The following is a 17,844-nucleotide window of genomic DNA, read 5'->3' on the forward strand; positions in this document are numbered from 1 at the left end:
TTGTGCATCTCAAGGGGCACTAAGTACTTATATGTAGGCCACTGATTCAAGCTGTTCATGCCATCCTAAAATTGAATCTCAACTAAACCCAATGAAAGGAGCTTAAGGTGAGTAACTCAGACTCAGCCATCAAAGTCTTTCATGCCTAATTCTGCAAAATTCTTTCTACTGGCAAAATTCCCCACCTAAAGTTGTTTTAGCAGTACTGCAGCTTTAGTAGTACTTGGATTAAAGAATTTACAGAAGTCATTCAGAAAACCTTCCGTATCATCATAGGACATAGTGTGGAACATCACCAAGATGATTTAGGGCTCTGAATCTGATCCAAGTTGGTATTTGTTGGGATTTTTTTCTCATGTCTCAAGAGACAAATATTAATTTATTTCTTGGTTAATATTCAGGGATTTGGGTTTGTTTTGTTTGCGGAGGCATGTTTTATACAGACTCTCAGTTCCAGCAGCCATACCTTAGAAAAAACCTTCAATCATAAATTCAGGCAGAAGTGGTGTCTTGTTGCATTCATTACCTGATTTCACCTGTTGCCTTAGAGCTGAGAAATGTTGAAAGGGTGTGAAAGTAGATTGGAATTGTATTACCTTCAGTTTAGCCTCCAGAAGCCCTGAAGAGTGGCCAAGTAACAAGTAACACCTGCTCTATCCTCCACTGGTACATTTTGGGAACCCAGGTGGATGAACACCAGCGGGATTGGCATGAACTGCATGCCTTGCTAGCAATAATCTTTCTATTTATGTTTCCAGATCCCTTGTCCTACCCAGTCGTGTTAACAGAGGCAAAGAATCACAGCTTTTAATCTCCTAGCTGTGTGCCGCTCCTGTGTGAGTAAGCAAGCAGTTAAATCTCTAAGGTTGAAATAATCATATATTTTGAAACTCTTCACAGGCTCAGTTCAGGCTGCTTCCAGGGGCATGAGATTATTTTGACAATATAATCTCTTAAAGGATAAAGGTCAGCAACACTTACTTCTTTCAAGAGGAATTTTGCCCCAGGGAGAAGGACTCAGGGCCATTATAATTACCATGGTAGGTTGGATATAGAACTTGAATAACACCATGTCAACAGGGTTTTCCTTGTAATGGTATTCACCATCCTCAGCCGGGAAAATACTTTACAAAGCAAGCCTGGTCAGTCAAGCCTACCGGCTGCTCATAACGTTTTAGCCTCCAAATTTTAAAATGTTTTAGTTTGAAAGATGACATTGTAAAGAGATCACCTGAGAGGAGCAGCTTGAATTGCATTTTAAAACTTCATTTTGAATATCCTGATTCTTATAAATCTTATTAGAACCATAGAAAAATTTAGCTTGGAAGGGACCTTACAAGGTCATTTGGTGCAACCCCCTGCTGATAGCAGAGTCAGCATCAAAAATTGATGAGACTTACCAAGGTAAATCCTCCAGAATATTTTAATAATATTTGGGGTGAGTTTTTCAGACATAACATGTACCTCAGTACATATAGAGAATAGACCAGAAATGAATTCACATCCACAGTAGGTCACTTAACAGTAAAATTTATTTGACCAGTTTAGTTTATTCATTTGACCAGTATACTTAATGATAAATTGGACTATGTTCAGAAGTGTCTCCTTCTTTGTAGTGACTATAAAAGAAGCCTAGTCCAGATGTAGCTATCTCCAGTTAGTCAGATGAATATCACCCCAAGAACCAAATGCAACCATTCAGTTACATCATCCTCAGTTGCAGCATCTGTGTACAAAGGGGAACTTTAGACGGCAAAATGGCGCTGTCAGCGTTTTGCTATAATGTATTCCCAGCAACTGTTTCCCCAAGGATTTGTTTTAACATGCCAGGTCTCTGAGGATCTTTTAAAAATCAGCTTTGCTTATGTGCTTCTTACACTCCTAAATGTACTTTTACTCAGTTAAGTAGAATGACCTGAATTATTAGTGTTTAACGTCACATTTTTAATCAAATAGAAAAAAGGCCATAAGATACTCCTGGAACTTCTTATACTTCTTAATAAGCCCTGTACAGATGGACTTATGGACTTAATGTAGCCAAATATTTATCCAATGATACAAAAGCATCAGCCCAATTTAAAAAAACAAAACAAAACAAAACAACCAAAAAAAACCCACAAAACACAGAATGTCCATATATAGTTTGTTTCTAAGAGTATATCACTTCCAGAATATCCAGTAGCATAACGTACTCTAATGGCATTAATCTAAAACCTGTTGGAGCTGAATTCTCTGAGCATCACACAGGATTGAACTATTTGTAAAATAGCTTGCCAAACACACTACAGTTAAATCACATGCATGTTACTCCAGCCTTCAGGAGGAAGGAGGACATTTTATTAAATGTTTTTGCATCTCATATAGCATAGTTGCTGAAAAGAGAAAATGGGATTCCTATCGGGAAATGTGTTTTGATGTGTTTAGGAAAAGGTAAAGGCATTTCAGAATAGCTGGTATGATGGATTCCGGGGGACGACGACACTTTTTTTAACATCACACACTACATGACTTCTAAAAAGGTATGGGTGATCAGTTTAAGTCATTGTAATGTTGTAGTGATCAGTGGAGTTGCTAAGTGATACTGGTTATGCATCTGACCTAGTGACTGTTCTCTTTCATTTTAGTTAAGAAAGTGGAGCTTGGAGATGAAGATTAATTGTTTCTACTGCCCTGGCAATACTTCTGAGGCATCCGTTTTCCCATACTCCATTGCTTAGAGCAAAGACTGAGCTTCATGTAAATCCATCACACCTCTGAACAGGACAAAGGCTTTAAGAGTTTCCATGCAGCATCAACTTTGTAAGCGATGTTTTGATTATAAGCCTATATCCCTTTGTAGGTGATATGCACTCACAGAAAAAATGAGAAAGGAATGCAATAATTGGAAATAGATTTGACTATTGGGCACAAAGGAGGAAGGTGTGTTTTGCCTTATTTTATATATCTACTCAGCAGACATGCCCAGCAAATTCAGTGAGTGCAATCTTTGCAATTTGCAAAACTTTTCTTGGAGTGCAATTGCACCTTATTTCTACAGGGACTTACTCAATGGAAGTCAGGATCCAGATGGACCATCATGTACCCTAACCTAGGATCTTGGAAACACTCTTGGGGTCAAAGTTATGCATACATACATATGCACACACAGACACACAGAGAAACTCTTTTGGCTTCACTGAGACTCAGATTTTCATTAGCTTTGGCAAAGAAACCTAGAATCGTGGAATTACAGAATCATATAGGTTGGAAAAGAGCTTTAAGATCATCAAGTCCAACCGTAAACCTAACACTGCCAGTTCACCACTAAACCATCTCCCTAAGCACCACATCCAAACGTCTTTTCAATACCTCCAGGGATGGTGACTCAACCACTTCCCTGGGCAGCCTGTTCCAATGTTTGACAACACTTTCAGTGAAGAAATTTTTCCTAATATACAACCTAAACCTCCCCTGGTGCAGCTTGAAGCCATTTCCTCTTATCTTAGCACTCATTCCTTGGGAGAAGAGACTGACCTCCGCCTCACTACAACCTCCTTTCAGATAGTTGTAGAGAGTGATAAGGTCTCCCCATCAGCCTCCTCTTCTCCAAACTAATAAAACTCAGTTCTTTCAGCCACTTCTCATAAGACCTGCTCTCCAGACCCTTCACCAGCTTCATTGCCCTTCTTTGCACACACTCCAGCACCTCAATGTCCTTCTTGTAGTGAAGGGCCCAAAACTGAACACGCTATTCAAGGTGTGGCCTCAGCATTGCAGAGTACAGGAGCACAATCACTTCCCTGCTCCTGCTGGCCACACTATTCCTGATACAAGCCAGGATGCTGTTGGCCCTCTTGGCCACCTGAGCACACTGCTGGCTCATGTTCAGCCGGCTGTCAACCAGCACCCCCAGGCCCTTCTCCACCAGGCACCTTTCCAGCCACTCTTCCCCAAGCCTGTACCATTGCATGGGGTTGTTGTGACCAAAGTGCAAGACCCAGCACTTGGCCTTGTTAAACCTCATACAATTGGCCTTGGCCCATCAATCCAGCCTGTCCAGGTCCCTCTGCAGAGCCTTCCTACCCTCCAGCAGATCGACACTCCCACCCAATTTGGTGTCATCTGCAAACTTACTGAGGGTGTGCTCAATCCCCTCGTCCCAATCATTGATAAAGGTATTAAACAAGACTGGCCCCAACACTGAGCCCTGGGGAATTCTGTTCGTGACCAGCCGCCAACTGGATTTAGCTCCGTTCACCACAGCTCTCTGGGCTCGGCCATCCAGCCATTTTTTTACCCAGCTAAGAATACACCCATCTAAGTCATGACCCACCAGCTTTTCTAGGAGGATGCTGTGGGAGACAGTGTCAAAGGCTTTACTAAAGTCCAGGTAGACAATATCCACAGCCTTTCCCTCATCCACTAGGCGGGTCACCTTGTCATAGGAGATCAGGTTGGTCAGGCAGGACCTGCCTTTCATGAAGCCATGCTGGCTGGGCCTGATCCCCTGGGTGTCCTGCATATGCTTGGTGAGCTCACTCAAGATGAACCACTCCATAATCTTCCCCCGTACTGGCCATCCAGCCAGATTTTTACCTAGTGAAGGATACACCTGCCTAAGCCATGAGCTTGCAGGAGAATTCTCCAAGGAGAATATTGTGGGAAACAGTGTCAAAGGCTTTACTGAAGTCTAGGTAGACAATATCCACAGGCTTCCCCTTATCAGCTAAGCAGGTCACCTTGTCATAGAAGATCAGGTTAGTTAAGCAGACATGCCTTTCATGAACCCATGCTGACTGGGCCTGATCACTTGGTTATCCTGTACATGCCGTGTGATGGCACTCAAGATGGCCTGCTCCATAACCTTCCCTGCACCGAGGTCAGGCTGACAGGCTTATAATTCTCCAGATCCTCCTTCTGGCCCTTCTTGTAAATGGGTTTCACATTTGCTAATCTCCAGTCAACTGGGACGTCCCCAGTTAGCCAGGTCTCTGATAAATAATGGAAAGCAGCTTAGTGAGCACTTCTGTCAGTTCCTTCAGTACTCTCAGGTGAATCATCTGGCCCCATACACTTGTGTGTGTCTAGTTGGTGTAGGAGGTTGCTAACCATTTCCCCTTGGATTATGGGGGCTCCATTCCGCTTCCATCCCTGTCTTCGAGCTCAGGGTTCTGGGTACTCAGAGAACAACTGGTTTTACTATTAATGACTGAGTCAAAGAAGGCATTATGTACCTCAGCCTTTTCCGCATCCTTTGTCACTATGTTTACTCCCATATATAATAAAGGCTGGAGATTCTCCTTAGCCCTCCTTTTATGCTAATGTATTTATAGAAACCTTTTTATTGTCTTTTATGGCAGTAGCCAGATCAAGATCTAATTTTCTCCCTGCATAACCTCACAACATCCTTATAGTCCTCCTGAGTGGCCTACACCTTCTTCCAAAGGTCATAAACTCTCCTTTTCTTTCTGCGTTCCAGCCAAAACACTCTGTTCAGCCAGGCCAGCCTTCTTCCACACCGACTTATCTTTTGGCACATAGGGACAGCCCGCTCTTGCACCCTTAAGGCTTCCTCCTTGAAGAATATCCAGCCTTCCTGGACTCCTTTGCCCTTCAGGACTGCCTCCCAAAAGACTCTGTTGATCAGTGTCCTCAACAGGCCAAAGTCTGCCCTCCGGAAGTCCAAGGTGTCAGTGCTGCTGACCCTACTCCTTACTCCAAGTATCAAAAACTCTGTAATTTCATGATTGCTATACCCAAGATGGCCTCCAACCATCACATCACCCACAAGTCCTTCTCTGTTCATGAATACCAGGTCCAGCGGGATGCCTTCCTTCATTGGCTCACTCACCACCTGTGTCAGGAAGTTATCTTCCACACACTCCAGGAACCTCCTAGACTGTTTCCACTGTATTGTATTTCCCACAGACATCTGGTAGATTGAAGTGCCCCACAAGGACAAGGGCTAGAGATCATGAGGCTTCTCCCATCTGCTTGTAGAATACTTCTTCTGCCTCTTCATCCTGGTTGGGTGGTCTGTAACAAATTCCCACTATGATATCTGTCTTTCGGCCTTCCCCCTCATCCTTACCCATAAGCACTCAACCCTATCGTGACCATCATTAAGCCCTACGGAATCCAAACACTCCCTAACATATAGAACTACCCCACTGCCTTTCCTGTCTTGCCTATCCCTTCTGAAGAGTTTATAGCCATCCATTGTAACACCCCAGTTGTGTGAGTCATCCCACCATGTTTCCATGATGGCAACTATATCATAGTTTTCCTGTTGTACAATGGCTTCCAGCTCCTCCTGTTTATTGCCCATGCTGCATATTCAACATGTTACAAACCAGCAAAATGGAAAGATGACCCTGATGCATGATTTTTGTTCACAGAAATTTCCAGGGCAATTATAACACTCATAATAATGAAATACAAAGTCCTCAGAGAAGATGTGGAAAGTAAACCTTCTCTGCTCTCTGTGCATTTCATTCCAGGTTTTGACAGTGAAAGACAGCAAAGTGCAGTCAACTTCCTGCAGTCAACTTCCTGTAGTATTACTATGATTAAAACATTAAGCACATTTGTCTGAATAAAACAACTGGCAATGTCCTCAAACGATCTGATTCCTTGGTTTATATAATGAGATGGTCTAAATATCTTTAAATCTGAAAGCAAAAAGAATATATTTTGCTCTGCAAAATTATTTTAATGCTCCATTAACTTGCAATCTTGTATTCTTCTGCTACTACTATCACTAAAAAAAGAATAAACCAAGAGAGTGCAATCCATGGCTGTCAGTACCACAAGATTTCACTGTGTTTTGTGCTATACTAAGAATTGTGCATACGGTCCTACAGGACTTGGATCCTTCTGCCCATGTAATTCATTGTGATACAGTGGAAAGCATTACATGCTTACACATTTTTATCACTGATTTGAAAAAGAGATAGGGACCTGAAAAGAAAGTTATCAGACAGAGGCAGAACATAGAGTGCTACACAGCACATAAACATTAAAATGCCCTCTTCTTTAGGGTTTGCAAGGGGGACAGTATTCCTGGTCACTCAGCTGCATGTCCTCTGTGCTGCCAGAGAATACCAGTCTTATCAATGCAAGACCCAGGATGCTCCTGTGAGATGATCAAGGTTTTCGGTGTCCAGCCAAAGGCCTATCTCTGCAAGACTGACAAATTCCTAATTCTTGCCAAGGTAACAATCATAATCACTGGAAAGTACTTGACCTAGGAGGTTTGTTAACAGATGCTGGCATCCCTTACCAAGGGTTTGGTAAAATGTTTTGCACATAATCTTTTTCCCCACTCTTTCTAAGAAATTCCACAAAAAAAACCCTCTGATGTTTTCATCCATCTTTGAGCTTTTGTTTGTGCAGGAGCAAAGGAGATTATGGGAAGGGGTAGTAGACAGTCGTCTTTTCTCAGTTTGTTAAAAAAAAAAATTGAGGTAGCTCTTTTCCTCAGTTCCCACTGCATTAATTTCACGACTATCCCAAACTGAAGTCTTCTGGTATTTAAATTTGTATCAGTTGAAGCTGCCAATATGTGTCATCATTGAGAAAAGGGTACCAAGAGTGCTGCTGAATAACTCAGTTACATGCCAGCAAAAACATTTGATTTGGGGAGTACCTATCTCTACTATAAACTACTGCAACTATTGTTAGCTTTCCAAGTGACAGTTGTGGAAATTGCAGTAATCAGGATGCCTTAACGTGAAGTCTTGGAATGAATGTATGTAAACATAGTTGGTGTCACTGAGGACAATCTGTTTGATTAGTCCCAAGTATTTAATGAAAATAATTCATTTCTCTCCAGGTATTGCAGTAGGTACATACCAATTGTGGGCTCTGTCATGGACTGGTGAACAGAATCAAATTTAATGATAAAGGACAGGGTATTCATTATTGTTCAAAATAGCTAATCCTCTATCAGTGCTAGATTATACCCACAGCTCATCTTCAAGGACCTTTTGAATCAAAGTTGATGCAGCATAATTTCTAATCCATATGAGCTGCAAATAGTATGAATATAAAACATTCATCTCCTTACAATATGTTTTTTAAAAAAAATCCAAAGAAGACTTATTTTGCCACAGGAAATAAAACACTAGGTCATTTTTATTGTTTCCTGCTTCAAAAATAGCAGGTGGCTGATAGAAAACTACAATGAGTTCCATTGCTGTTCATCCATCTGCAGCTCAGTCTATTGTACAGCTCTTATTTATTGGCATTGTATGTCAATGTCAAATATGTTTGCAGGCTATTTAAGCTTTTATTATACCATGCTTCTATAGGATTAAAAAACAATCTTTGTTTTAACAATATCTGTATGATTAGTTGATGTGCCAGCAGTAACACTGAGCAGCTTCACTGTATGTCCCTAGGCTGTAACAGATGTTTCTGTCTTCTGGTTTCTTTTAGTGTTTATCTAGCAAAAATTGAATATTACAAATATTGAAGTGTCACTGTTCATGTCTGCATTGTAACAATAAGGGCCTCAGCAGTTCAACTTCAGACCTTCACTTGGTCTTTAAAAAACATGGTAAATTTAAGGTTATTTTTTCATTTAGAAAATAAACTAAAAAGGAAAGCTAGATTACAAAGGTGGGCATATTATTTTAATCTGCTGTTAGACTAGACTAGGCTAGACTAAAATAACTAGACTGTTTCAGTTGGAAGGGAGCTACAATGATCATCTAGTCCAACTGCCTCACAAGTTCAGGGCTGACCAAGTTAAAGCATGTTGTTAAGGGCATTGTCCAAATGCCTCTTAAACACTGACAGGCTTGGGTCATCAACCACCTCTCTAGGAAGCCTGTTCCAGTGTTTGACCACCCTCTTGGTAAAGAAATGTTTCCTACTGTCCAGTCTATACCGTTTCCATTGTATATACACACAATTAGTTCTGAAAGGACTTCTAACTGTGTACAATATATAGGTAGTGGGTTAAAGCTTTTTGAGAAAGAAAGGTTCAGCTTTGTTCCTCCATTTCAATTAAAGAAAGAGCTAGTGAAGCTCCTGTTTCCATCTAAACTAGTAACAAAAGGAAAGTTTCTAAGGAATTTGAAAACTTTGTTTAGTATTGTTTGGAGTACATGAGAAAATTAAAGTTCAATCCCACATAGTTTCTCCTGTCTTTCTGCTTAGCTTCAATTCAGCTTCTCTAGGTGAGATGTATTTAATAAGTCACAACCTAAGTCCTTCAAGTCAAAACCCCACACATTCACATGCCTGTGAATAAATAGCACACATAAGAGCATGATTATATGCCTTAGGTTTAAAGACACAAATATGTATTTCAGCATCCAAAAGAATTCTGAAAAACAGTAGCATTTATTATTCAAGGTATTGATTTTAATGAGAGCCAAAAGTCTCAGCATCTCTGAAAATCAGGACACTTATTTAGGTCATATGGATATTAGCCAACATTTTCAAAAATGGCTGTCTAAATTTAGGAACAGAAAATCATATTTAAGCATCAGCCTCAGCAGTTCATTTTTTCAGATGTATTAACCCCTTGCAACTGCTAGTAACTTTATTTCTCTGTATCTATAGGCCAAAATTTTTCAGAAATAACTGAATAGTTAAAGTGATTTCATTTTGGATGTCCAAATTCTGTGACATGTTTGAAGGCCAGATTTCCCAAGAAAAAGACTTAGCCATTTCTATTCAGGCATATCTAAGCTGTAATCTTTTCTTAAAATCTTGGATTTTTGAAGTAGAGGTTAGAGTTTTTGAAATATTTTAGCATTAGAACTGTAGTGCTTTTCCCTGCTTTATATGAACAGTGATTTTGCATCACGTACACTTATGAATATGTTTTGGTAACCTAAGATAGGTGTACAAGAGCAGTTGTGGGGCGAGGACAGTCAAGCCAGGTGCCAGTGCTGATGGCCCTTCCCAACAGAGCATCATCCCACAGCACCCAACCAGAAGACCAGGGGGGATAGACATGGTGACCAGGGTCAGCCACAGCCCAGCGATGGCCAGACAAGCTGTCGTGGTTTAGCCTCAGTCAGCAGCCAAGCACCACGCAGCTGCTCGCTCACTCCCCCCTGGTGGGACGGGGAAGAGAATCGGAAGAGTAAAAGTGAGGTAACTCATGGTTTGAGATAAAGACAGTTTAATGGGTAAAGCAAAAGCTGCGCACAGAAGCAAAGCAAAACAAGGGATTCATTCACTCCTTCCCATGGGCAGGCAGGTGCTCAGCCATCTTCAGGAAAGCAGGGCTCCATCATGCGTAGCGGTTACTGGGGAAGACAAATGCCATCACTCCAAACGTCCCCCCTTCCTTCTTCTTCCTCCAGCTTTATATACTGAGCATGACGTCATATGGTATGGAATATCCCTTTGGTCAGTTTCGGTCAGCTGTCCCGGCTGTGTCCCCTCCCAACTCCTTGTGCCCCTGGCGGAGCATGGGGAGCTGAAAAAGTCCTTGACCAGTGTAAGCACTACTTAGCAACAACTAAAACATCTCCACATTATCACCACTGTTTCCAGCAAAAATCCAAAACGCAGCCCCATACTAGCTACTACAAAGAAATTTAACTCTATCCCAGCTGAAACCAGGACACAAGCCCTCAGCAATAGTTGGGTCTGAGGTGACGCCAGGGAGGGCCAGGGTGAGGACAAGACATGACCAGGCACAGGCATCACTGAGAGATGGCATGGGCAGGGACAGCAGCCAGACCCCAGGTTATGCTGTACCATGCCAGGGATGGCCTTGAGCACAGCCACCAATCCCTGGGGAGGGGGGAGAGGTTGTAGAACCTGTCGGTGCCTTCAGGGATGTGAGAGTAGCTTCATCTCTCCCCCTTCAGAAGTCTATGTGTTAGGTATCTAAAATGGAGCCAGCTGGCCCAGATTTTTCATAGTAAGTGGATAGAAATGACCACCTTCATGTAGCAATACTGGTCTATTTTAGATGCCTGTCTTCACATGAGGCATGAAGACACTGATTTCTTTACCCAGACAAATAAAGAATCTTGTCTAAATCTAACTTTTAGGTGCCTAAATCATGAGATATAATCCCTTCACCCAATTTGCTTTTAGTGGAAGAAGGGGTTAATCATACCTATGGTATTTTGTCATGAAATTTTCTTAACGTCACCCATACGTGACAGCAGCTACACCTTCTCTCAAATCTTTTAGGAAAAGTTATTTCTCCATCAAAACTGACTTAGATTATCCTTTTGACCATTATGAAGAAGAAGGTGTGCCTAGCCTCCAAATTTGGATTATTAATCCATAAATTTTTTTTTTAGTAAAACATATGAGAATACAGAATTTGGTGTTATGTGAATGTAGGCAGCAATGACAGGCTATAATTCAGATCAAATATAGTTACTAAAACCAGTGTGAGAAAAAAAATTATAATTCATCACATACTTGTAACTTGCTTGAGTTTTACAATGTCAGAATTTGAAAAGAGAAGAAAATAATGCCTGTTTCATTTTGATTGTGTAAACCTTCTCAGATATGAACTTTGAAAGGTTCAGCCTCATACTATTATGCATGCTCACTCTCTCAGCACCAGAAAGACACCAAGCAAATAAAAGCAGCTTTTCAAAACAGTATTATGATGCATGGTAAAAACTACCTACTCCAACTGCTTTTTTAATGGCAGAAGAGCTATTCTGGTTGGGAGATAGTGAACATGTAGCTCAAGAAAAAAGAGGCAATTTACTGTAACATTTCTGTAACCCATGATCTGAACAATCAGATTTCCCTTTCAACAGCGTGTGCAGGGCTGATAACTAGATGAACTGCTATGCAAGGTGTCAAACTTGACCCTGGGAAACGTTAGGGTTATACCAAAGGTGAGTTTGACCTGTGGGACTTTTCCAGCACCTGAGATTACAGTGATCAGCATTTCTATTATTAGATGATTGTGTCAGCACTAGAAGTACTATAGGTAATGTAACCACAAGGCTGAAACAGACAATAAGGAAGGAAACTTCACAATTAATGAAGAACTAATTTAATGAAGGCTGTGAAAAGAAACAGTGATGCATGTTTAAAGGACAGGGAGAAGAAGAGATTGCAAAGGGTCATTGCAGTCCTCTGCTCTTCATATTTCTCTCCTTGATTACTTATTTAATATATTCATTAACACAGATTATCTACTGAACTGCCTATATTCATATTTCATAGTAATATTTAATGCAAACTGATCTGTATTTCTTGTTTGTTTCATCACACCAAGCCTATCTATATATATAAGTAGCGCAGGTGGTGGTCCAGTTGAGTGGCACTATCAGGAGATGCAAGCGTTTCAAAGGCAACAATCTCCTGTCAGTATGTTAATCAACAATTCTGAATCAAAGAAAGATGTTCACAACAGCCTGAGCTTAAAGATGTTGAGCATCCATGAACATAATGTATATAAATGAAGGTTTAATACCTCTGATGACCAGAAAACTTTTGTTTCCTAGGATATATGAGAAATATGAGGTACTGAGATCCATACAAGTACCATAGCCCTGATCCTGAGCAAGTGTCACACTTGTGGTAGCAGAACAGGTGGGTAAGCACAGAAAACAGACAAGAGCAAGTAGGAAATTCTGGACAGCAGCTTTTCCTGAGAAAGGCAGGAGGAGAAAGAGCAGTTGGGGACTGGCTCCAAGGAAAAAAGACGTGTTTAGGGAGCTTTGGGTTGTATGATTAGGGCTGTTAAGTGGCGGCCCAGGACCTTTGGCATGTTTGTGAGTGCAGCCTGCCACAGTTGAGGCTGCTTTGAGTATTTGCTGTGTGTCTGCTCTTCAGTGGAAGGTCAGTGGAGTGCCAATGGGACTGGGATGGCACTCTTTTCAATCCTGATCAGGAGGCAACCCTTGCCCAGACCCAGGCGAGGTTAACAGGTAATGGCTGAGTGACTATGGGAATGCAGTGAACAGCAGAGTTTGTTTTTAGGACCTGTACTGCAGAGAGCACAAGGAGCAGCATATCACCTCGCTGCTTATTTTTTTGGGGGGAAGGGGACTGTTTTCTTTCATGTTCTTGGGTATTTCTAACATAATACTAACTAGTTTTATTAAAGTAAGAGTGAGAGCAATAATAATCACTCCTTCAGAGAAGAAGCTAAACTAATACAACTGTTCCCTGTTCATAGCATAGATGAACAGGGATTATCTGCCCAAGTTTTGTTCACAGAGTGTGAGCAGTAACTTGTCCTGACTGGTGTGTTCTCTTGAGGTAAGGAGGGTTGAACTGCAGCAATATACAGAACAGAGGTTGCTATATGAAGCCTATGGCATGGTCAGACCAGCCCCACCTCAGCTGTGTCATCCCTTGTGCTGACGTGCTCCCATGGGAGTGCAGCTTCAGCAGATCCCATGAGATTCCCACATGTACCTGGAGGGGAACAAAATGAACTGTCATGGTCCATGTTACCACTGATACAGGGGGATGTTCTGGAGGCTAAATTTGGGATGACAGGTAAAACACAGAAGTCCAGGACCTTGTTGACAACATTCTCTGAGAAACTGACAGCTCCACTCAAGAGACAAAAGCTGCAAGCAAACAACCACAGTGTCTGTGAATGAATGAGATGATAGTATAGCAGTGAGGGACTTAAGCATCTTAGGAACTGGGGAAACCTGTACAAGAAGAATTACATGTACATTAATCATAACGGAGCCAGGTTGCTGGCACTAAAATTCAATACATTGGGGATGAGTGCTTACAGTAGGAGCAGAGGAAAAGCTGACACCATAAAAGCACCTGTTTCAGACTTATGTGGCCTACAGGGAGGTTGTGGTTAACACTCAGTGTATCTCTGAGAAAAATGGTAGAATAATTACTGCACAAACCCAACAAATAAGGAAGGTGAATTAGACCACTTACAATGCCATTTTGGTGGTGCATGCCAGTTTCAGGTGACAGGGTGAAGGCAGAACTTGCAAATGTTTCTACACTAGTGCTAAAAGCATAAAAACAAAAAGATGTGAGAACTAAAACTTGGGGTTTTTGATAATAGGATTGTCTACATGGCACCAGACCTGCTGGCGTCAGACGTGATTCAACTTTCTCAAAGGAGGAAGAGGGTCTTTGCTCACAAGATAGCAGGCCTCACTGACAGAGCTTTAAACTAGACTTGAAGGAGGAGGGGGATAAATATCAGGCTTGCCCATGGCAAGCTGTGGGATGACACACCAAGGTTAAAGGGACGAGGTGCTAGCAAGGGTCCTTAGCCTGTTGCTCTGAGACGTGCTGGCTACACTGCTGGCTGCAGCACATTTGAAGTCTTACAGAGATGAGTCAGGGGCTCCTGAGGTAATAGGAGCAAACAGGGAAACACAAGTGAAATACCTTAAAGGAATTAAAGGGTGTTCCCCTAAGAAGGTGACATGGCCAACAGCGTAGCTGAAGTGCCTCTACGTCAATGCACACAGCACAGGCAACAAACAGGAGGAGCTGGAGCCAACGTGCTGCTAGAAAGCTACGACCTAGTTATCGTTACTGAAACTTGGTGGGACAAATCCGATGACTGGAGTGTGGCTATTGATGGCTACAGGCTGTTCAGAAGGGATAGGCAAGGAAGGAGGGGCAGAGGTGTTCCCCTCTACATCAAGAAATGGATAGAGTGTGAAGAGTTGTTGATGAAGAATAGCCATGAGTTGAAAGCTTGTGGGTAAGAATCAGAGACCAAGGCAACAAATGGAACCTTATGGCTGATGTCTATTACAGGCACCCTGACCAATGGGAGCCTATTGACAAAACCTTCTTACTCCAGCTACAGAAGGCATCCTGCTTGCAGGCTCTTGACCTCCTGTGGCATGAGACCCCAACATCTGCTGGAAGAGCAGCACAGTGAGCTGTAGGCAATCCAGTAAACTGCTGGAATGCATTCAGGATAACATCTAAAGCCAGGTAATAGACAGCCCTACCAGAGGGGGTGCGATACTGTACCTGTTGGTCACCAGTGCAAGTGAGCTAATTGGTGACATCAAGTTTGGAGGCAGCCTGGGATGCAGTGATCATGCACTGGTGGAGTTTGCAGTCCTGAGGGATGTGGGTCAGGCAAAATATAAAGTCAGGACCCTGAATTTTAGGAAAGGAAAATTCCAGATATTCAAGGAGTTAGTCAAGAGGACCCCCTGGAAAACTGCCCTCAGAGTCAAGGAAGCAGAACAGAGCCGGCAGATCTTTAAGGACACTTTCCATAGAGCACAAGAGCTCTCGATCCCCAGGTGTAAGAAATCAGGCAAGGAAGGCAAGAGACCAGCATGGCTGAGTCAAGACCTGCTGGTCAAACTAAAGGGCACGAAGGAAATGCACAGGCAGTAGAAGCAGGGACAGGTGTCCGGGGAAGACTATAGGGACACTGCCTGGTTGTATAGAGGTGGGGTCAGCAAGGCCAAGGTGCAGCTGGAGCTGAATTTGGCAAGGGATGCAAAGAATAATAATAAGGGCTTCTACAGGTATGTCAGCCAGAAAAGGAAGGTCAAAGAAAGTGTACCTTTCCTGATGAGCGAGCCTGGCAAACTGGGAACAACAGCTGAAGTACTCAAAACTTATTTGCCTCAGTCTTCCCTGGCAACCTCTCTTCCCACGCCTCTCAAGTGGTTGGACTGCAAGAAAGGGACTAGGGGAGCAAAGTCCCTCCCCCATAAGAGACGAGCAGGTTCATGACCACATGAGAAACCTGAACATACATAAGTCTATGGACCTGATGAGATGCATCCCGGAGTCCTGAGGGAACTGGCTGACATAGTTGCCAATCCACTCTCCATGATGTTTGAAAAGTCATGGCAGTCAGGTGAAGTCCCTGGGGACTGGAAGAAGGGAAACATTGCACCCTTTTTTAAAAAGGGTAGAAAGGAGGCCTCTGGGAATTACTGACCTGTCAGCCTCACCTCTGTGCCAGGGAAGATCATGAAACTGATCCTCCTAGAAGCTATGCTAAGGCACATGGAGGACAGGGAGGTGATCCAAGGCAGCCAGCATGGTTTCACCAAGGGCAAGCCCTGCCTGACCAGCCCAGTGGCCTTCTGTGATGGAGTGACTGCATCAGTGGACATGTGAAAAGCTAAGATGTCACCCGTCTGGACTTTTGTAAGGTCTTTGACATGGTCCGCCGCAGCATCCTTCTCTCTGAATTGGAGATATATGGATTTGATGGGTGGTCTGTTCAGTGGATAAGGAATTGGTTGGATGATAACATCTAGCGGATAACAGTCAACAGCTCAATGTCCAGATGGAGATCGATGACAAGAGGTGTGCCTCAGGGGTCCATAGTGGGACAAGTACTATTTAATATCTTCATCAGTGACACAGACAGTGGGATCGAGTGCACCCTCAGCAAGTTTGTAGATGACATCAAGCTGAGAGGTGCAGTTGACACGCCTGAGGGATGGGACACCATCCAGAGGGATCTGGACAAGCTTGAGTAGTGGTCCCATGTGAACCTCATGAAGTTCAACAAGGCCAAATGCAAGGTCCTGCACAAGGGTCAGGGAAACTCCCAATACCAATACAGGCTGGGGGATGAAGGGACTGAGAGCAGCTCTGCCAAGAAGCACTTGGGGGTACTGGTGGATGAAAAGCTGGACATGAACCAGCAATGTGCTCTCACAGCCCAGAAAGCCAACTGGGATGCATCAAAATAACCATGGCCAGCAGGTCGAGGGAGGTGATTCTGCCCCTCTACTCCACTCTGGTGAGACCCACCTGCAGTGCTGCATCCAGCTCTGGAGCCCTCAGCATGAGAAGGACATGGAGCTGTTGGAGCGGGTCCAGAGGAGGGCCACAAAACTGATCTGAGGGCTGGAGCACCTCTCCTTTGAGGACAGGCTGAGAGAGTTGGGGGTGTTCAGCCTGGAGAAAAGTCTGAGGAGATCTTATTGTGGCCTTTCAGTGCTTAAAGGGAGCTTGTAAGAAAGATGGGGACAGACTTTTCAGTTGGGTCTGTTGCAATAGGACAAGGGTTAATGGTTTTAAATTAAAAGAAGGTAGATTTAGGCTAGCACTAAGGAGAAAATTTTTTACAACGAGGGCAGTGAAGCACTGGCACAGGTTTCCCAGAGAAGCGGTAGATGCCCCATCCCTGGAAACATTCAATGTCAGCTTGGACGGGGCTCTGGGCAACCTGATCTAGTTGAAGATGTCCCTGCTGATTGCAGGGGCATTGGACTAGTTGAACTCTAAAGGTCCCTCCCAACCCAAACCATTCTAGGATTCTATGAAAATGCTCAGATCAAATGACGAACTTGACATAATAGGTGTCTCAGTCACACAGTGGAAGAGGAAGACCAGAGGGATCCTGTGTTATCAGGCAACCAACCTTACAGGAAGTATGAGGTAGGAGGTGAAGGCAGGAGAATGACCTGTGTGTGATGGATAATATTGAGTGTAACAGTATAAAAATATTATGTCAAAAAAAAAAAGTCCTATGAACTCCTCCTCCCAGGTGCAAATTCCTGATAGCAGCATGTACTGCTTGGACTATACAACCAACACCCCACGTAGGATAACAGCAGTGATCAGAAAGTGTTACTTGAAATCAGAGAAACTATGAATTTAGGAGAGGCAGCAATAGCAGGAGATTTCAGCAACCCACTTATGAACTGCACCCATACCTCCCTGTGATACAGAGATAACTCTTTTGGATGCAAGTGACTCTTTGTAGAACAGTTGGACTTACTGTTGGACTTGATCTTGAGTTGTGAGCAGGACCTAGCTGAAGGATAATCCATGGAGAAGTCACACTGTAGCAGGTTTAACATGGCAGCCAGAGAGAGCAGAACAATATACTGCACATGTATACTCAGCTTGAACAGATTGAACTATATAAAAATAAGTCAAGCCAAACAAGTTAGAGGGCATGAGAGGGCCAGAGAGCAGTTG

This window comes from Phalacrocorax carbo, chromosome 1, assembly GCF_963921805.1.
Source record: "Phalacrocorax carbo chromosome 1, bPhaCar2.1, whole genome shotgun sequence".
Lineage (NCBI taxonomy): Eukaryota > Metazoa > Chordata > Aves > Suliformes > Phalacrocoracidae > Phalacrocorax > Phalacrocorax carbo.